The sequence below is a fragment of the Phoxinus phoxinus genome, assembly GCF_949152265.1.
Source record: "Phoxinus phoxinus genome assembly, chromosome: 6".
Lineage (NCBI taxonomy): Eukaryota > Metazoa > Chordata > Actinopteri > Cypriniformes > Leuciscidae > Phoxinus > Phoxinus phoxinus.
In genome coordinates this window covers 6,574,085-6,597,321 of record NC_136881.1, presented here as the reverse complement: position 1 = coordinate 6,597,321, position 23,237 = coordinate 6,574,085, and positions in this window count along the sequence as shown.

Genomic DNA, 23,237 nt, shown 5'->3' with positions numbered 1-23,237 from the left:
ATTCTGATTTCAAATATTGCGTAAAACAACTTCAGTATACATATCATTTGCCAGCGTTGAATAGTACTTTTTTGTTAATGTTGCTGTCATTTGTTGTTTGTTTTTTATATTGTTAATGAAATCTGAGAGAATTGTTGCTTCATTGTAAGGCCATTCCCCCCAAAAATTTGGCACTTCAAAAAGTTCATAAAGAGCTCATAAAAGAAATCCATATGAATTGACCTGTCTTCTAAAAATACATGATTGCCTAACGATGAACAGATTTAAGTTAGGCTTTCGAAGTTGAATGAACGTCCAACACGATCTCATGAAAGTGCATATCTATACCACGAATGTTATTTTTCGTGCCATTTATACGCCAAAAATGTTTTTTTTGCGTGCATATGATACGCACTAAAAACCCTTGACAGAATTGTCATATCAATCAAGCAATAATTTGTAACAAAGTTTCTTGATTTTATTCTGAGGAACTTAAGTTGAAACGAAACCTATAGCAGTTTGCAACGTACCAATATTCTGCCAAGTATGGTTAACTTAAGAGTTTTTATTCCACACTATACCTAAAAACTAACAATGACTGAAACACATCATCCGATTCCGCAACACACAATGCTTCATTAAATCAGAGTGAACAGCTGAAGTCGCATATCCGGAAGAAAGCACACATCTGGACTAGAAATGACAAAAGACCTTTTCTGGTTGCCCCAAACATTTACAGCTGGTTAAAAATCAGGAACAATTACTCAGAGGCCACAATGCCTTATGCCATATTGAATAACTTTTGGAGACGTGGTTGATTGTGCGCCTTTTTGTTAATGTCTGTGAGTCAAAACTCACAGGAAATGGGAAACTTTTGGGGAAAATCAAGATATCATCATGTGGCAGGCACATTTCCTCCCCACCAAAGCATGTAGGATGAAATAAAGGACCAGTGAGGAAAACTAAGGGTGCTGGAGGGGGAGTTAGTGGGGGAAGGGAGACACATCTGTCATGCAGGGTGAGAAAAGAAAAGGGAGGAAAGGCCTCAAGTATGTTTTTACTCTGGAGGAGAGCCATAGATCATTTGAGACCTGTCACAAAGGCTCTGTGTGAATACACTACTGTACACAAGTTTGAATTCCTTAAACGACATGAGGTCGCTTAACCTGTATTAGACTAAATCGAGGTGCTCACAGACTCCACAAAATGTCTAGCAGGCTTCTGTTATATCATTGGGCTACGAAAACATGTTTGTAGAGTATTTTTTAGTATCAGAAGATATCACAAGTCATTAAATAAAGGATGCTATGTTTTCCTGTTGAACACGAAAGAAGACTGACATTTTACCAAAGGTTTAGAATGACATGGCTGTGAGTAGCCTAAATGATGTAATAGTTTATATTGGTTCAGTGCACAACGTGCTCAAGCTAACCGTTTTGCTCGGCCAATTGAAAAAATGAATGCAATGCTCTAACAGACAAAATCGTCCCTCGATCTCGGGCAGAAACCTTGTAGGCCTATCTAATTTTTCTATATTTCTTTCAATCTTTACTGTTGGTCACCCTTTATGTCTGCCCGTGGGTTTTGCAAATATTTAATCAATGAAAAGTATTAAAGACAGCTTGTGATTAAACCTCGTGACTCCATTGGATCCTCAAACTGTCAGTCAACAAACCTCATAACTCCACCCTCTATCATGAGTGAAGTGGTGCATGCAGTTTGTCAGTGATGTCATCGCCCAGCTTCGTCTTCGACACAAGATTTTGGCCAAATGACAGAAAAAAGACGAGCTAAAGTAAACTTTATAACATGTAAGTTGATGAAATCCTAATGCAATGCACTTACTGCCTCAGATGCGGCCTTTCTAATGATAATGTCCGAATTCCTCCGAAATTTCGCTTGTTAAAAAAATCGTAACTCCATTTTAAGTTGATTTTGGTAAAATGTTAGTAATATAATTGCACATGCAAGTTTATGACCACATATAAAGCCCCAATATCAACTTTGACCACACAGTGTTTAATAATTAAAAAAATACAGTTTTTGCGGGGTTTTTTTAGATAGGCTACGCACCCGCCAATGATGATATGAAAAAAACAATAAGATATCATGGCCATGAATTAAGAACTTGTTCCCACAACTTATTAATTTGTTTTAGGTAAATCATGGCCACGTTGTACTACTTAGTTTCATAATTTTTAATTACTTCAATCATGACCAAACAAGGGGACGAAGTGCCCACAATTGACCTAAAACGAGGGAACAAATTAATAAAACATGGTCATGGAATCATGGAAACAAATTCTTAATTCATGGCCATATATAAAAAAAAATCTGCATGACATACGCTGAAAAATATCCAGATTCTTTATGAAGTGCCACGCAAGATGCAATATTCCAATATTATATTGGAAGCAATAAGCTGGCGAACACGAAAGACAAAAAGCAATCACTCAGACAAACTGCCTGCGGATGATGCCTTCAAAGTTACCCGAAATTTCAGTGTCTCTCAACGCCATATATCACCCTCCTTACGTTCAAGTGACAGGGAAAGTGGAGGAAAGATTAAGGGCTTGTGCACCGAGGAATGTTAAGTGTGGTTGAAGCATGTGTGCTGAGTATAGACTAGCGCACGTTCAAGGCCAAATGGTTTGGAAACAATTAAAGTAATGGAGAAGAAAAGGCGGAACGCCTCCTCTGTCTGTCACCCCCCACCCCCACCCCCCACCATCCTCACCCAAGCAGATGACTAACAGTCCCACCGAGGCCCAGCGTCACCTTTTTGATTGTGCCTTCATCTCATTTCTCACATTATAGTGCCTAGTGTCATTGCTGCCGCGGCTCGGTGCGTCCAGCAACATGGAGTTTTAATAAAGTGTGTGAAAACATTTAAAAAACACGTCCATTTTCTACCTCAGCTACACGTAATGCTCAGGGCACGGGGTTAATAGCTCGATTAAATCTGGTTGCCTTTCCGGCATGTCACGCCAATGGATTGAAGGTCAAAAAATTGCTTTTATTTCAAGGAGCCTTGCGAATGCAGGTAATAAAGCAGCAACCAGTGTTAAAATTGCAAATACTTCTACATTTGTTCCACCACCCAGTGAAAGCAAACCAACATTAGGCTGAAAGGAACGCACATTGACAGCCAGATGTGCTGTCTGTCGTTTATTTGGCACTAGAAAGACTTTGGCCCAAGGGTGTGGAGTTCCCCTTCTGTTCAATCTGTGATGTGACATCCCTGTCTGGAGGCCTTTTTTTTACATTTTAAGTATCTGCCGCTTTCATTCACGGTGTCTGTAATTTAGTCTTTGTAAAGTTAGTCAAAGCACCGAATTCAAAACGTGACTCAATGAAAGCAGTTTGAAAGAGATGTAGACCTCATTCTAGGGAGACAATTAGTTGAGTTCAACCCCTCGTAGCTGAACCTTGACCTCGTAACCCGCACAGGCCTTTCACAAAACAGGGTTTAGAAAGCCATCTGATTGCATTTTGTTACAGATCATTATGGAGAATGTGACAGAAGGTGATGAATATTTAATTAGACCGCCAAGGAAACAATCAAACTTTTGTTCCTCTATCTATCTATCTATCTATCTATCTATCTATCTATCTATCTATCTATCTATCTATCTATCTATCTATCTATCTATCTATCTATCTATCTATCTATCTATCTATCTATCTATCTATCTATCTATCTATCTATCTATCTATCTATCTATCTATTTAGCGGTGCTTGCAAAGACGAGCCTCGATACTCTATATTTTCTGCAAAAAACTTGCTGTGTAAATTGTGATGCATTATTTGTGCTTTATGTGAATATCTCGATTTTGGCATCTTTTTGGAGGACGTACGATTAATTTTCTTAATTGTAATATATAGGGCTTAAAAACCTCAACATGCTCAATAAAAAACGTAAATCGACCAACATTTTTGCTTCAAAACGTACCCACAGGCAGTTCACTGAAGCTTCAGCTGAAATAAACACTATAGTGCCAGTAAAACACCAACACCCTTTATTCCTTTTCACAAAAAGGAACCTTTCTGTCCCTCCATTGACAGCTACGCAAAAAAAAAAAGTTCATAATGTGATGTAAAACTAATCCATATGAATTGAGCGGTTTAGTCCAAATTTTCTGAAGAGACTGAATTGCTTTTATATGATGAAGAGATTGAATTTAAGCTTTTATTCACATATGAACATTGATCATGAACAGACGCTCAACCGAACCTGCTTAAAGCGTGAGAACAAACCTCATTGGTTCTTGCAGAAGCTCAAACGTAATGCGTAACCTGAATGAACCTCATTGGTTCTTGCAGAAGCTCAAACGTGCTGCGTAACACAAGAATGAACCTCATTGGTTATCGCACGTCAAGCGAACATAATTGAGCTTCCATTTACCACAGCTGATGAATATTCATTAATGTTACTGTATGTGAATAAAAGCCTAAATTAAATCTGTTCATCATATAAAGTGATTGTGTCTCAGAAAATTTAGACTAAACTGCTCAATTCATATGAATTAGTTTTAAAATTGCTTTTTGAAGTGGTAGTTGTGTAGTTATGGAGCTCTCAGATTTCATCAAAAATATCTTTATTTGTGTTCCGAAGATGAACGAAAGTCTTACGGGTTTGGGACGACATGAGGGCAACATATAGATAATTAATAACATAATTTTCATTTTTGGGCGAACTAACCCTTTAAGACTATAGATTAGGTTTAGGGTAGGATTTAGTGTATGTAGTACGTTATTTAAAACATCATCTTTTGGCACCACCCACTGGAAATTTGACTTTGAACGTGTTGGGAAATCATTCCCAATCATCATTTTGCAGAAATGGAAGTTTTTTCTCTCTAGGTTTTCTCTAAAGAGCCTAGTTTGAAAAATCTCCTAAGATATGCACTGTAAAAGGAGCCAAAGAAGGTTTTTTTTTTTTTTACTTTGGGGTGTAACCTATAGCAATACTCCCTCAGAACACCCTAGAAACCATTGGAATGCCCTAGAAACCATTCAGAACACAACAGAAAAGAATATACTGGGAAATATGTCCGGCCAACTTCAAATGTGTGGTAGGTGATTTTTGCACAAGAAAGAACTTACACTCTTCAGAAAAAATAAATAACTTGATTAAATATAAACAGCTAAGACAGAAGAACAAAGTCCCTAGATCAAACCTCAATAGAGAGACTAGCTTTGCAGAGAAGTGTGAAATGTTCGCAGGGAAACAGGTGAGAGCCAAACCCGCTGTGAGAGCCTTACGGCACACCACAAACAGTCCGCCTGCCACCTTCATTTCTGTCCTCGCAGCCAACTGGTTTGTCTGCTGTCACTTGCTCGGTAAATCGCTCTTGCTAGTAGATTTCACACCCAGATAGAAGCACCTCTAATTGGAAGTGTGTGGACCACAAAAGAAGATGACACCTTTGAGCATTTGTTCTTACAACACTGCAAACCTTTTGTTTGCCACTTTGCAATTGAATTAGAGAGCCTGCTAAAGTTGCCCCGTATGTTTTGATGAAAAAACAAGCAGATGGAATCCGCTATGCAAACATCTGTTGCAAATGATCACCATTTTTTCACGTGAGTATTTTACCAGTTTCCACTCTGAGTTGAGGTTTCTTTGTTGTGACAGGTAAAAGGGGAAAGAATGGAAAGGTTTGCATCTGGGGCACACTTCCTCTAATATATGTCATTGCAAAGTAACGACTTTATTGTCTCTGTTGCATGTGCCTTTAGCCAACAAGGTTAAATGTCACATCCAATATTCAATGACCAAAATAAGTACAAACTCAGGATAATTTGCTGGCAATTACAAATGCTGAATACAAGTTGCATTGAGCAAAGATGAACTGCAATGGATAAGCAATCATTAGGGTGAATTTTCTCTTGCTAAAAGCCAAAACTGATCATCGTTGAAGCATTTTGATACAAAAGTGTCCTCTTGAGTGAAATATAGATCATGACGGCATTGTTTCTTAAAATTTGAATCGGATCATGGATTTATGACTACGGAGTTAACAAGCATTCAGGGAGCTTTTGATTCTAAAAGCTTTCTACTGCTGAGGAACGGATCCCATCCTGAACATCTGTGTGACATTGACTCTAAACAGGCTTAAATGCCTTCCACCGTGCCTTTCACATACTCATGAATTCCCTCATCTCGAACGTCTTCGATTTCTGATTGAACACACAATATAACCTATCACTCTCCATTGTGAGCAATTCTTTGCCTGAGAATAATGTTCAATCACGTCCTTTTCAATCTTGCGGAACTGCCGCTGGAAATTCAGGAAGATCCATGTAACATGCCAGCAGGGTTTTTGGATGTTTCTGCCGATTCGACAGAATCGTGAAACACGACTCAGTCCAACAGCAACCTCCCTTTCCTCAAGCAAACGTGTGATTTGACACAAAAGTGCCACTCCAGTGAGCTTGAGGCCATATGGGCGCCCTGTTGTAACAAGCATGCAATTAATCCTGAATTAGTCCACCCAATCTGCCACACGCTACAGTCTGACGGAGACTCTGTGTGCACCCTGGGTAGCGGGCTGGAGAAGAGAGGAGAGCGTGTTAACGCTACGGTACACACACGGCTTCCAGGAAACATCAGAGCATCCGTTCCACATTTGCTTGACACCAGAGTGATCATTCCAGCTCCTGCCATCTCCAGAGATTCAGCACGGCAAGACACGACGATGAATAATTTAAACAAATGACAAAATCCATCATGAGTAGGTGAGGATGGACTGCACGGAGGGATTACAAGGTTTCAGCAGAATATGATGGATTTGGACCGCTGCAGGATTTAGCTAGTCTGGATTACAGTTTTAATATGTAGCTTTATAGTCATGATAACAATAAATAAATAAATAAAAGCCGCTTTGGCATTCAAAAGGAGACTAAATCTGTTGTTAAAGCTGGTGTGAGGATCTCAGGAGAGGATCTTTTGATATTCTATCTATTGTATAAAGTAAGATTGTCTGAGAAATTGATCTTTTAAAAATCTTGAAATGTAACCTTAAAATTTATGTTGATTTCAAAGATTTTTAACACATAAATGTTGGTTTAATGACTCAAATGTCAAGTGGTGTAAATATAAAAGCAAATCTTGAATACAAGATTTTCAAGGTAAAAATATTTGCTAGTTTTATACATGCAGCATTCAACACTGTTGTTCTGTTCTCACTTTCAGAGTGATTCATTTTCTTTCACAGTAACAACAACACCATAGTCTTCGTTTTCTGCACAAACAGATGGTCAAAAATAAATTAGTCACCATGAAATCAAAAAGGACAATTCTTGTGTTATTATTGAATTTTGTAGTATTTATTATAAATGATTTATCTGTGCACATTATTTTTTTTATGTCATGTGCCCTCATAATCTTTAATCAAAATTCTTCTGACGTGTTTACTGGCGCAAGGGCGGGGCAACCTGTCACTCACATGAGGTCGACCAATAGCAAACAACAATCATTCAATCAATACCAGATGGACAAATCAAGTCCCACCCTACATTTCTTCTTTCTTCAAGAATCTGTTTCACTTGGATATACGTCACAATAGGGAATAAAATACTATCGCAACATCTGTTTCATGCCGTAAAAGAAACAGCATGTGGGGTTCTTTTTACCATCCTACATGCAGCACTATGACAATCCAACCACATATATAACTTAAGTAGCTTTGAGGAAAGCAATTTGTGGTTTAGAGCAACAGCAGTTTTTAATGTTAAATGTTTATTACCTTACTGCGAATGGAGGTAAACAACCACACCGACTCTCTCTCTCTCTTATGCAGCGCTGCTAGTCTGATTCATTCTAGTAAGTCCGTTTGTCCTAAATGTTCATCACTCATTCAATGAACAGATAACAACAATGTTAATTAATTGTGAGGCTTTTTACATTTGGTCAATTTGTATCAATTTCAAATATCAACCAGACAACGTGCAACATTTTAGACCTGCTAAAAATGTGACATGAAAAACTATTTAATCTGTTCAGATCAACATACACTAATATAGATATTGCAAGCTTTTAAAGTCATTAAAGTTATATGTAAACATAAAGTAATTGTGCTGTAAACTATATTCCGCCATCAGGCCGCATTCAAATATCAAGGTAATTATTAAAGTCACCATGAAATGGCATTAGCAGCCCATTTTTATACATACTTCTATGTGAAAGAGTAAATTCAACAAGAAAAAAAAAGTAGGAAAGGATTTGGATATTTCCGTCCAGGGGATTGATTAAATGGTGAAAAGTTGACTCTGTATGACAGGTGGTTGGAGGATGAAGGATTGCAAAGACAAACATTTTTTTTTCTCTGGAATAACTCGTACTGATTAATCATTCACAATAAGACCAGTGATGTGTACTAAGAAAGTAAATAGAGTCAATTTGATTTAATGTAGAAAAAGTAAATAAAATATGTTGGCCACAGTTAATCACACTAACTGTTAAGGCTTTTCTTTTTTTTTCTTTTTTTATTCCCCCCGAAGCTTTTTAAGCTTTAGTTTTTGTCTCTCATGATTATTATTTATCAAAGTCATTATTAAACATTTTTAAAATAAGCATTAAATCGTTATTGGCCATGTCAATATTCCTCTTTCGATCCATCACCTTGTTGGCCAAGCTTGGGAAAACATTTAAAGCCACAGTATATTTCCAACTTGGCCACAACCACCATCTTTACTTTGTTTAATTCTGTGTTTGTTTTGAAAAAGAGACCACTACTGTTGTGTCTAAGGAATCCATGAATCACAGAAAACCACAGTCATGCCACATACAGCACACTTACATGCACATCAGTTATTGCGATACAGGCTCAGATACTCATGTATCTATAATTACTAGTTATGGTGGCTATATTCACTAAACAAAAGTTTACTGGCACAAATCCATTAATCAATATGAAATGTTTTTTCCTTCCACCTTCGATTAAATATATATATATATATATATTGCAGTATACGTTGTCACTATCCTAACATCAGTAATGTTGCATGTTTCTTTTGGGCTTTTTTCTCACTTAATCCACTAAATATTAAGCTTCTCCAAACTGAGGCCTTCCACATGCGCTACTGGATCACCCAAAATTTGTTGATGTCCCCCCCCCCCAAGTATATGTGTGTGCTCACAATGCTTTGTCTTTCTAGACTTACCCAGAAGGTAGTGGGGCAAAGGTCGATGGCTGGCAGGGTGTGTCCACGCAACAGTGCACTTGCATGGGTGCATTTCTGAAGCCCATGCTGCTTCAAGATCCCGTCAGGTTTCCCTGAGGCTGCAAAACACACAGTTAATGTGTGGAGACCCAGCAGTAGTTCTGGTACTGAGAGGCTTTAAGTCAACAGATCTGGCCAAGCTAGCCAGCAGCAGAAAGCCAAAATATATGTGTTAAACGAGTCACAGCCTATAACGGTACCTTCATAAGGTGCAACACATGAATACCTGCAAACACACAGTGACAGCTGAAGGCAAGTCATTTGTGAATGAACGTGAGACAGCGAGAGAGAAATTAGAGAAGTACAGAGAAAATGTGAAAGGGAAAAAGACAGAGAGAGTAAAAGAAACAAAGAGAAAGAGCCTGGAAAATATTCGGTGTAAAAAAAACATAATTTCCTGTGACTGGCTTTTCCAGTGCGGGGGAAGGGAAGAGTCGGTGTACCAAGGCTGACATCATGCCATGGCAGTGGTACTCTTACTATATTACCCACTTATATACATGCACATCATGTTGAGAAGTTACTTTTAAACTGTACCTTATCAAGCTACGAGCTACTCACAATTAAAGTTTTGCATTTGGAATGTTTGTTCAGAGTTATCTGGTCTTTAATAATGTTCTCAACATGTTATCATTAAATTGCAAACTATTTTTTCTTTTTGAAACATTTTAGTTGGATGTTCATCTAACGTTTTTTAAACGTTCCCAGCTAACGCGAACGTTAGTTTTGTTCCCAAAACATGTATTTTTAACGTGTGTTAGGAGAACGTTTGTACGGGGAACGTTCAAAGGTTCTCTTAAGTTTGCAAAAAATAAGAGAACCTAGAGAGATTGTTCTTATTTGGTTTCCAAAAAATAACCAAATACCACCATATGGGAATGTTAGGGGAACGTTCTGTGTTTGCTGGGTTACTTGTTTGAGAAAGTTCAGAAAACATTAAAAAGTAACGCACCTATACTGTTTGCAAAATCATGAAATTGTATGTTCCCTGAATGTTCGCATTATTAAAAATGTTTTAAAAAACTGGACGTTTTGAATGTCATTTTTTCATAACTTAATGGGAATGTTAGTAAAATGTCCTATAAATTACAATTAAGAAAAGTAATTGCACATCCTCCAAAAAGGTGCAAAAGTTGAGATTTTCATGTGAAGCACAAATAATGCAAGCAAGCAAGCAAGCACATTTTATTTATAAAGCACTTTTACAGACAAGTTAATGCAGTTCAAAGTGCTGGCACAGAAAATGTACAAAATACAAGTACAAGTAAATTACAAGATAAACATTTTTAAGTGTATGAAAATGTATTAAAAATAAAGAAAATAAACAAGGAAAAAAGGAAAAATATTATAAGGCCTGATTAAAGATATATGTTTTTAGTTTAGACTTAAAATTATTTATATTTCTAGCACGTCTTACTTCTTCTGGAAGATTATTCCAGAGGCGAAGAGCGTAGCGGCTAAAAGCAGCATCACCAAATCTTTTAGTTCTACTGTGTGTTACTGTTAAAAGTAGAGAATCTGATGATCTGAGAGTCCTTACAGGTTCATGTACTGAAAGCATTTTTAAAACATAGTCTGGAGCATGTCTATATAATGCCTTATAAACTAATAAAAGGTTTTTAAAATCAACACGAAAACTAACAGGTAACCAATGTAATGATTTTAGTATCGGTGTGATATGTTCTGTCTTCTTGGCCTTGGTCAATACTCGAGCAGCAGAGTTGTAGTCTTTGTAGTCTTTGGTAGACCAGAAAGCAGGGCATTACAATAATAAATGTATGCATTAATTTTTCCGTATTGCTCAGAGAGAGAAATGGTCTTATTTTCGTAATATTCTTTAAATGATAAAATGCTATTTTATTAGTATTACTTACATGCGCTTTGAAATTAAAATCAGTGTCGAAGACAACACCTACATTTTTTGCAACTTTGCTTGGGTTTAATCCCAGGATATTTAGTTTAGGGGTCAGTTTTTCTCTCTGTGCTTTTGATCCAACTATCAAAACTTCTGTTTTGTCTTTATTAAGTTGTAGAAAATTATACGACATCCAGTCATTTATGTCTTGGATGCAATTTGCAAGTGAATCAATTTGACCAGTGTCATCAGGAGATACGGCTACATATAACTGTGTCATCAGCATAACTGTGAAAAGAGACGCCATGTCTCCTGATGATATGACCGAATGGTAACATATATAAGTTAAAAAGAAGTGGTCCTAAAATTGATCCCTGAGGAACTCCACACAGTACCTCATAATGTTCAGACAAATAATTTTTTCATCACAATTTAAACAGCAAGTTTCTGCAGAAAATATAAAGAAGTATTGAGTCATGTCTTTCCAAGCATCGATAAATGAGAACAAACAAACCAGATGTATGTATTTATGTACGATATGTGTATGTATGTTTGTTTGTTAGCGGAAGAATGTTTGCTCATAATTTTGAGAGAACCTTGCCAGAATGTTAGAAAAGTCCTGAGAACGTTCCCTGTAAGCTGGGTTAGCACTGACCAGCAATGAATGTACACGAAACAACCAATAAAAGTGGCAAACACTCCAATCTTTACACTGAAGTTGAAAACATGGAAAGCAGCACTATTGTTGAAAATAGATTGTTACTGTAAAATCTACACTGTTTTTAAAGAAGGTGGGCAACTTACAGTAGTTAGCTACTTCACTGATGTAGAAAGTTTATTAATCATAGAAATGTTCAAATGAAAGCAAAGCATTCCGTTCAAATTTTGAACTTATGAAATGTTCCTTATGAGCCATCTGGCTGAGTATATATCCATAATTGGCTCATAAGTAAAATGTTTTATAGGCTTTAATACAAAATGGCACATTGCAGTATGCAATGTTGAAATTGTGAAATAATGTGTAAATGTAAAATGGAACGCAAACTGTATGTAACGCACACGGCCAATGATGCATTTGGCTTGACTTGTGAGGAGTGACCTGGAAGTGATATTAAAAAAATGTATTTCATTTTTAATCAGGCAAGACATTTTACATAAAACTGGATTAAAAATGCAAAATAATTTTTTGACTGCACTATAAGCCACTCACTGAATTAAACAGTAATGAGGTCATATGGCAAATAATGTAGCATACTTCTGCTTGAAACCTTTAACGGTACATATTTATACCACAAAGTGTTTAAAAATAAACTTGTATATGGATACAGTACCTCCACTGGGCAGTATGCGGTGAGCAGGACTCAAGTTTTGACTTTAGTTTGTCGTTTTTGTCCTATTTTTCTTCACTTTCTCTCTCTCTCTGCCCTAAAGTCTCCCTATGCACTTGCACTTAAATACCTTTTTTCCACTTGTGTGGCAATTGTACATAGTGAGCTGTGCACGTAAATGGATTTCCAGGCCTGCCGTGAGGGGACCGTTTCATAGTCCAGAAGGTTCCAATTTAATCACACAGAATGTATATTTTGTATGGGGGACATTCTCAACATGTCAGAGAAAAATGGCTGGTGTATATCTGTAAAATATATATAATTATAAGTCGCAAAAATCGTTTCAGACTGTTCCGTTCGCAAAAAGGGGTTAACAAAACATTTCACTGTCACAAGTGCAGGCTCCAAGCGTCTAGGGAGTGAAAGTTAATAAATGCTTTTCACAGCTTGTGTTTTGCCTTCCCGCTATACTTTGACTAGGCAGTCAGCATTCGCCTCAGCGGCCATAAATTACAGTGCGGTGTGTTTGCCTCGGGTCCTGATGGTTTATTTCAACCCTGTTCCTTCATGACAGATTTGACAATGTGGCTGTGAGATCCTCTCTGTTTCAGCTTTTTAGCCCCGTCAGATTGCGTATGATTCCGTGTCAGAACATCTGTGAAGCCATGGAGGAAATACTGTAAATTTTGTCAGGTGAGCACTTTAGCATCTGACTGAGTATGTGGCACAGTTGCACTCGCTACAGTTTCCGTTTGCCCACTGAAAGTCTGTACGGCATTGATGTGTGCGTGTGTGCGAAAGAGGGAGCAGGAAAAATGATTTTGCCCCAGAGGAGACTCGCCGTATTATTTCAAGACTGCATTAGCCAGATTCTGCTAATGGAGCAGGACTATAACTCAGCAGTTTGAAAGAGCTGTTGCCCTGAAGCACAAGCGTCCATTTGACCCTAAATTTAAATACAGATTACAATGTTGATGTGCAGTGACTGTACATAAATAGTGTTCACATGCAAACAAATACAGAGTAAATAGTTACAGGGGCAGAAACACAGATTCGCACTCTCTGCCATGAATACAAACACACACTATAGTATGATGTAATGCATTGAATGTTTGGTTGTATGACCACAAACACACTAATGTTCAAAAATTTGGAGTCAAGATTTTTTCAAAAATAAAATCAAACTCTCTCTTCTTTTGAACTGTCATCAAAGAATCCTGAATTTTTTTTGACACATTTCCCACAAAAATATTAAAGGCACACTATGTAATTTTTCACCACTAGAGGTCGCTAATTCAAAACAAAGGTGTAGCTTCATGATGCCTTGATTTCTCGGAATCATGGGAGTTGCAGTCTTCACCTCTACAGCCGGTGGAGAATACGACAGGGGCAGAAATCATATTCATGGATGACTGGTAATATTAAAGATTTATTAACGTTACGAAAGCCGTTGGAGTGGAACGAGGCCGCTGAAGCGATTGTTAATGAGAGACGAGCGCGACACACAGCTCAAGAGCTTTTATTATGCTGCAGACCGCTTCCGCTTGTTCCAGTAATGCGTATGTGCAGCCTGTTCTCACGCAAATGCGTCTCTATAGCACGCAGTGTGTTTATCGTGCAATTTATACGCGAAAATTAGTTTTTACGTGGATATGATACGCAGTTTTGCGCGTGCATATGATACGCACTTTATTGCGTGATATACACACGCACCCCACACCACTAATCCTACCCAAGCGTATAATACACACGCACCCTACCCCACCCTAAACCCAACCATGTGCTATCCATGCGTATACTATGCACGTAAAAACTCATTTCCGCGTATATATTACACGATAAACACACTGCGTGCTGTATAGACGCATTTGGTGTGATCGGGTTGGTATGTGGTAACACAGCGCTGTTTTATCATACTAGATACATTTGAGTGTGATGAAAGATGTTAATGCTACTCTATGCGTTCCCTCGGCGGCTACTATATGAGACACTTGTTGCTCACTGCAGTGAGGTAGATCGATATTAGACATGGTAAATATGGTACTCGTTGTAAATCAAGAAAATGAGATTTAAACAAAAAGACTAACTGTAACAATAATTTGTTTTCTGTCGATGAATGTTTTCTAGACAGTTACTCACCTGTCTAAATAAAGCACATAGTATATTAAAGCATCTTTGTTTACATGGTTTCTACAAAATATAACCGGAAATCGAGGGTAACGCGGGTATGATGTCATTGATAGGGGACGCACGGAGACAAACCGTGTCCTGGTTAAAACTGCTTATTTCTGTGGATTTTAACATTCTTAGAAACATTTGGGATAATGCAAGTACACAAATCAACTAAATGTATAACATTGCTCTGATTTTTAAGATATTTCAATCCAAAAATCTTACATAGTGTGCCTTTAAGCAGCACAACTGTTAATAATAATCAACACTAAACAAATGTTTCTTGAGTACCAAACCAGCATATTATAATTATTTCAGAATGATCATGTGACACTGAAGACTGGAATAATGGTATAAATGACAGGATTTTTTTATTGTAATAACATAGTAATATTACTACAGGTTTTTTTCATCAAATAAATGCAGCCTGTTGAGCATAACATACTTTAATCCCCACTTTTGAACTGTAATACAGAACACAATAACTAACAAGCTATCTAAAGATAAGAAGAGAAAATAAGTTCGCTTTCAAGCTAAATAGAAAATTCTGCCATTTACTCACCCTCATGTCCTTTCAAACAGGTATGCTGAATTTACATTTTTTTCTTTTGAAGAATCTTCACACATGCTGGTTTCCATACATGACTGGTAATAGTGATCTGTAAATTTTCAAAAAGAACATTCTAAAAGTTGTCCATATGAATCATGCAATACATTTTCTGGAAATCATACAATAGCTTTCAGTGAGGAACATGGAAATTTAAATAATGATTCACTAAAAATATTTAAAAACCCCTCTTCATAAAAACTAATGTTTCATGTATTGTAACATATTGGATGTAGGGTTAGGGTTTGTGATCATGTGACTGTGAAATTTCCAATGATATTCCAAAACATAGATTAAAATGATTTTTCACAAGTGTCCGGAGAGAGACACCAGTTTCATCTTGGTTTAAGCTGCTTATCAGCCCCGAGTTCTGTAATTAACTCAACAACAAATAGTGTCCGTAGATAAGAAGTGAAGGGACCAGAAGTCTTTTTCTGGTGCAGTGACTTTCTTCAGCTGCTCCTCAAGGCAGAGTGGGAGGAGAGGAAAAGAGGCACAATGTGGCGACAGAGCGCTCTGGTCCACACCCGGGCTCAGACAATAGGGGAAGTCCTGCCCCATAATGTATTGTGTTTAATACAGAGCCAGGACGGGGAGAGGGAATTTGTCAATCTAGCTGTGTGCTGTAACAAGGTACACAAATCAAGCTGCCGGCATCGTGCCAAACCTTTGGAGGGTTCTCATGCGAGAAAAAAACGAGCGATTTTTCTTCATGTTGTACAGTTCTCAAAAACACAAAAACACTGCTTTAATGGGTTCGAACAATGCTCTGTAAACAGGTGATTGCCATATGCACCAAATACCCATGACATGGCAGACGTTTATGATTTAGTACCATTTACAAACTTTGGTGGGGAAACGAATGTGGTGTAAACATGTAGACAATTGTGCTCATTAAAAAGGAAAAGCCTTGTCTTCGTTATTTAGGCTAATGGGTTTGCATGCAATGAGCACATTGTTTGTATTGCTTACTGTTTAATGTAAAGTTACTTGACTGAAAGAGAACTAAAACATTTTTCTGTTTATTTGGGAAAATGTTAAAAACTATATTTCTTTCTGTTTTGTTGTCAGTTAGTCATGCTGCAACATAAAGAATTTAGCATATATATATATATATATATTTTTTTTTTTTTTTTTTTGCATGTACTGTGTATTTGTGCATCCTCATGACATCATAGCTGAAGAGTACACTTTGTCAACAAATTATAGACTAAATATATGTTTCCTATTTTACCAGTTTAAAACGGTAAACACCAAAGTTAAGAAAAACAATAAATTGCAAATGCAACATTTAAAATGTCTTGGAACATTTAAAGGTTTTGGAATCAAGCTATGTTTAAAAATCCATACATTTTTTAACTATTAGTAAGTATTGGGGGTCAGTAAGATGTTTTAATGTTTTTTTAAATAAGTCTTTAATGCTCACTAATTCAGATTTCAATAAAAATGACAATAAAAACACTAATACGGGATATTATTACAATTTAAAATAACAATTCAAATAACTACTAAAATGTATTTATTTCTGTGTTGGCAAAGCTTAATTTCAGTGTCACATGATCCTTCAGAAATCATTCTAAAATGCTGATTTGGTGCTCAAGAAACATTTCTTATTATTATTAATTTTGAAAACAGTTCATATTTTTGTGGATAGATTTTTCAGGATTCTCTGATAAATATATAGCTCAAAAGAACAGCATTTATTTTAAATATTAAAATCTTAATTTCCCCACTTTTTTTCACTTTAAAAAAGTGCCCCTATTACGCTATTTTAAAGGTTCCTAATTTTGTTCTGGAAGTCTCCTACAACAGGTTTACATGCATCCAAGGTCAAAAGACACCGTCTCAAAGAGTCTGAAAACGTACTCGGTTACTAACGTAACCTCGGTTCTCTCTAGAAGAGGGAACGAGTACTGCGTCGAAGAACGCTACGGGAAAGATATTTCTTTGTCGAGATTGAAGCCTAAAATTAATCCTTAATTTTGTAATAATGTAAAACGCTTTTCTGAAGCATACAACCTAGGCGGAGCAATACAGCTCACCCATTGGCTGCTCTGCCAGAAAAGCACAGCCTATGCGAGGCCAGGACGCTGACCAATGAGGGCGCTTCGCGCCCTTCTGCGTCACCTCCCGCCCAAACAGGCGTGGCCTAGGCCTATAAATACGAGCATAGCTGTCTAACACGCCGATTTTCGTCAATGAAGCGACGCAGCGCGGACACGCACGGCCATGAGACGCAGTACTCGTTCCCTCTTCTAGAGAGAACCGAGGTTACGTTAGTAACCGAGTACGTTCTCTTACGTAGAGTTCTCTCGTACTGCGTCGAAGAACGCTACGGGAACCCCATGTAAAACGCCGTGCGTGCTCTTGGACCGACACAGACACCTAAGGGCGCGCGCGCCCTGGTATACAAGTGCCTACCCCAAGAAGTATAGGGAGAGCGGCTAAATTAGCATCATCCCTTTATAGTAGTGCCTCTTAAGGCATAACAGCATATATATGTAAATATAGATATATATGAGGGGTAATAGCATGCTCATGGGACACATTGTCAGTGAGTGATGCTTAAACATTGAAGTGACCTGGGCCGCAGCGCGGGGCAGGAAACACTTATACACATTAAACATTGAAGTGACCTGGGCCGCATCGCGGGGCAGGAACACTAATACATAGTCTTCTAGACCGAGAGCAGTTTAGCCTGCAACGCAGGAACCTCTAGGTTATAGAACCTAATAAATGTAGACGGGGAGGCCCAGCCTGCCGCCATACAGATATCTTGTAACGAGATTCCGCTATACCAAGCCCATGAAGAGGCCATGCCTCTCGTGGAATGTGCTCTGATGCCCAAAGGGCATTCCAAACCTCTAGATGCGTAGGCTAGCGCAATGGCGTCCACTACCCATCGAGACAGACTCTGTTTCGTCACGGCTCGCCCCTTGGAGCGTCCGCTGAACGAAACAAAGAGCTGCTCCGTCTGTCGAAAAACAGCGGAGCGGGACACGTAAGCTCTTAATGCCCTGACCGGGCAAAGGGAGCTATTTCCGTCCTCTGAGGCCGGCAGGGCCGACAGGGAGATGACCTGAGCCCTGAACGGTGTGTTGAGGGACTTAGGCACGTACCCATGCTTCGGTTTCAATACGACTACAGAGTCGTTTGGCCCGAACTCCATACAAGAAGCTCTCACTGAGAGCGCTTGCAAGTCTCCCACACGCTTCACTGAAGCGAGAGCCAAAAGAAACACGGTCTTGAAAGACAGGTGTTTCATGTCAACTGAGTGAATAGGCTCGAAAGGGGCCCCTTTCATAGCGTTCAACACTGTAGAAAGGTCCCAAACGGGGACTGAGGGGGGGCCTTGGAGGGTTTAACCTCCTGGCGCCTCTAAGGAAGCGGACCACCAGGTCGTTCCTGCTTAGTGAACGGCCAAGCGTTGGATTAACGAACGCTGATATGGCAGCCACATAGACTTTGAGCGTGGATGGGGTTCTTCCCTTATCCAATAGCTCTTGCAAGAAGGAGAGAATCTCCGGTTCTCCACACTGAAGTGGTGACAGACCTTGATCTGAACACCATCCAGAGAACACCGACCATTTGGAAGCGTAGAGCCGTCTAGTAGACGGAGCCCTAGCTTGTTCGATCGTGTCTAACGCTCCTCTTGGGAGGTTAGCGGGTACCCGTTTATGGCCCATACGTGTAGGGACCAAAGCTCGGGGTGAGGATGCAGAATCGCGCCCTTGGCCTGTGAGAGGAGGTCTCTCCTCACTGGAATCGGCCACGGGGCAGTACTTTTCAGTCGCATCAAAGCTGGGAACCAGGTCTGATTCGTCCAGTATGGAGCAACCAGTAGTACTGAGCATCCGCTCTCCTTGATACGCTCCAGCACTTGAGGCAGGAGTGAGACAGGAGGAAAAACATAGAGCGGACGGCGGGGCCAGACTCTGGCCAGCGCGTTCGTGCTCTTCGAAAAGAATTCTGGGCAGTGAGCGTTTTCCTGGTTTGCAAACAGGTCTATTTCCGCTCTGCCGAACCTTTTCCACAGCAGACGCACTGTCTGTGTGTGTAGGGACCACTCTCCCGTGGGAACGTTGTTCCGTGAGAGTCTGTCCGGGCCTACGTTCAAGTGGCCTGGCACGTGCATTGCTCTTAACGAGCGCAGGTTGTGCTGGGCCCACACCAGTATGCGTTCCGCTAACCTGAATAGGTTCCGGGATCTCACGCCACCCTGGCGGTTTATGTAGGCTACTACCGACACGTTGTCCGAGCGGACCAGGACGTGGTGTCCTTTTATCCGGGGACAGAAGCGCCTCAGCGCAAAGTCCACTGCCATCATTTCCAGGCAGTTTATGTGCGGTAGTTCGGCTCGCTCTGACCACTGGCCAAAGAGCGGACTGCCGTCGAGCAGTGCTCCCCAGCCTGAGGTGGACGCGTCCGTGGACACCACCTTCAGGCTCGAGGAAGTCCCCAGGCTTACACCTGACCGGTACCAGTCTGACGCTCTCCATGGTGTCAGGGCTGAAATGCATTCCTGAGTGACCTTGAGGCGATAGCGACCGTGTAGCCATGCTCGGCGCGGTACGCGCGCTCTCAACCAGAACTGTAGTGGGCGCATGCGCAGCAGGCCCAACTGCAGCACTGTTGAGGCTGAGGCCATGAGGCCCAGCATTTTCTGAAATCTCCTGAGTGGCACTATGTGGCCGCTGAGGAAGGATTTCGCCATTTGCAGGGTATTTCGCCTGCGCTGTGATGACAGCTGTGCTGTCATAGACAGTGAGTTCAGATCCAGTCCTAAAAAGGAGATCCTTTGACTGGGAAACAGTGAACTTTTCTCCCAATTGACTCTCAGACCTAAGCACTCGAGGTGATCGAGTATTAGTGTCTTGTGGTGAGCGAGTTCTGACGGCGATTGAGCCAGAATTAGCCAATCGTCCAAATAGTTCAGAATTCGAACGCCCCGGAGTCTCAGGGGTGCCAGCGCCGCGTCCATGCACACTGTAAATGTACGAGGTGCTAGGGATAGGCCGAATGGCAGGACTGTGTACTGATATGCCCGGCCCTCGAAGGCGAATCTCAAAAATCGCCTGTGACGTGACGCAATTTGTATGTGAAAATACGCGTCTTTCAGATCTATTGCCATAAACCAGTCTCCTCGGCGAATTTGCGCGAGGATACTTCTGGTCGTGAGCATTCTGAACTTCCGCTTTGTTAGCGTTTTGTTCAGACGCCTTAGATCTAAAATGGGTCTGAGACCCCCGTCTTTCTTCGGTACCAGGAAATATCTGCTGTACAGACCCCCTTCGCTCTGAGCTTGAGATAAAGGCTCTATGGCCCCTTTGCTCAATAGCTTCGCTATTTCGGCTCGAAGTAGATGTGCTACTTCTGTTTTTACCGTGGTTTCGACTTTTCCCGTGAAACGGGGAGGGCGTCGATGAAACTGTAGCGAATAGCCTCTTTTTATAGTCTCTAGCACCCATTCTGAGACCCCGGGAAGTCCTTCCCATGCATCTGCACGTGTGACTAGGGGTTGAATGTAATCTGGGCCCTGGTCGCGAAATGGCGGCGACACGAGAGCAACCGTGTGCTGTAACATGGACGCCGTGGCGTGTGAGGCGGGGGGGCATGTTTAACACAGTATGCATCCCGCGCGCGCTCGGCTCTCTGTGTCGAGAGAGAGCGCGCGGGGCGAGTCCCGTAGGGCTCGTTATGCTTGTGAATAAACGTGGGCGCTTGGTGGCGGGCACATTTATAACACCGGGACACTGTGTTTGTGTACTGACTGACCGTTCGTTAGTTTCGTTTATACAGAAACCGCGGAACGTGCAGTGTGTAGTGGTTGTGGGCACTTGGCAGTGGACACGCTTACTACATGTAAAGCACAATCGATCTGAGTCGATTTTATTTGTGCAAACCCTGTGTTGAACGGGGCTGCCCGTAGGGCTCGTATATTTGTGAATAAATGTGGGCGCGCGGTAGCGGGCACATTTATAACACCGGGAATACTGTGTTTGTGAACTGACTGATCGTCCGTTGGTTTCGTTTTTACAGAAAAACCGCGGAACGTGCAGTGTGTAGTGGTTGTGGGCACTGGACAGTGGGCACGCTCACTACATGTAAAGTACAAACGACCTGAGTAGTTTTTATGTGTGCAGACCCTGTGTTGTACGGGGCTGTGCTTGCACGGGTTGAAAAACCGGGCTCTGGTCGCGAAATGGCGGCGACACGAGAGCAGTCGTGTGCTGTAACATGGCGTGATGCGGGGGCGCGCTTATCGAGCGGGCAGCCCGCGCGCGCGCTCAGCTCTCTCAGCTGTTAGAGAGAGAGAGAGCACGCGGTGCGAGCTCCGTAGAAACCATGTTGACATGTAGCTTGTAGTGATTGTGGGCACTTGAAAGCGGGCACGCTCACTACATATAGTGCACAATCGACATTGAGTCGATTTTATGTGTGCAAGCCCTGTATTGTGTGGGGCTGTGCTTGTGTGTATGAATGGGCACTAGGTCGTGGGCATTGCAGTTACACACATTACATCATCGGCTGTGGCCGGGACACCGTGTAGCACAGAGAGTACTGTCTATCAGAACCGACTGACCGTGCATTCGTTTCGTTTTTACAGAAACCACGGGACATGCAGTGTGTAGTGATTGTGGGCACTGAAAAGCGGGCACGTTCACTAACTTACATGTGAAGCACAACCGACACGAGTCGATTTTATGTGTGCAAGCCCTGTATTGTGCAGGGCTGTGCTTGTGTGTATGAATGGGCACTGAGTCGTGGGCATTACGGATACACACATTACACCATCGGCCGTGGCCGGGACACCAGAAAATACATTTTCAGATTTACCTGGGGCGTCGTGAAAACGGCGTTTGTGTGCAGGCAAACGAGCATTGATGCTGATTTGGTGACTGCAAAATACACTGGCACGGTCGCGTATGTTGGGACTGTGCGAGCGAGACATTTTAGTGAAATCCGGCCGCGGCGGGATTTTAACACTGTAGCTTCCCTCGAAGCAGAAGTGCGCATCCTGGCTAAAGACGGGGCTTTCCGGGACTCCGCGCTTTCTTCGTGAATTCAGGAAGAAAAGGGCGCGGGTCGTGAGGACGGTAACGTACGTTCCTCTGCAGAAAAACAGCCATCCAGCCGGTAAGCGCATCGATGCTGGTCTTTCTCCGTCGACGCTCATGAGCGGCGGGGGAGGGGAGATCCTCGGAGCTCGCCCATCCGAAGCGGGAGAGAAAAGCAGACCTCCACAGACCTCTTCCTCCACAGACGCGGCTTCACCTTCCTCGTTCATGACGGACGCGGCGGCACACAGCGGCCCTTGTCCGTCGATCATAGAGTTCAGCGAAGCGGGCGGAGAAGCTGGCGGCAGCAGCGGCGAGCACCTCGTGGTGAAGGGAGGTTCCGGGCTCTGCTAAGCACGGCGCTTTCACGGCGCGGCACTACAGCAGGCGGAAAAGATGCAGCTTCAGTAAATGAACGCCAGGCGAGTCCGCAGAGTCACCGTAGGCATCAAATTACAGCGATGGCAGCCGCCATCGACGAGAGCTGAAGCTGCGTGATACTCACAGGCAGGAAACACAGCACGTGGTCCCTGTCGCTGAGCGGGGCTCTACACGAGCCACAGGAGGTGCGAGGCATCTTGAAAAAGACGCTCGGCTCTTTTAGTGGTGGAAAAACTGTGTGTCGCGACGGCGAACACACACACAAAACACACACACATAATGTAAAGGATATTCCACGCCGGAGAAGCGCAGCAGGGAACGGCGGCTGAAGGCGGCGAAGACCAGCGGCTTCAGGTAAGAGGCGCGTCCTGCTGAGGTGCTTGTTCCAAACGGCTGTGGCGGCTCGAATCCAATCCAGCGATGCGTGCAGCTTCGTTGAATTTTAGAAAATCGGCGTGTTAGACAGCTATGCTCGTATTTATAGGCCTAGGCCACGCCTGTTTGGGCGGGAGGTGACGCAGAAGGGCGCGAAGCGCCCTCATTGGTCAGCGTCCTGGCCTCGCATAGGCTGTGCTTTTCTGGCAGAGCAGCCAATGGGTGAGCTGTATTGCTCCGCCTAGGTTGTATG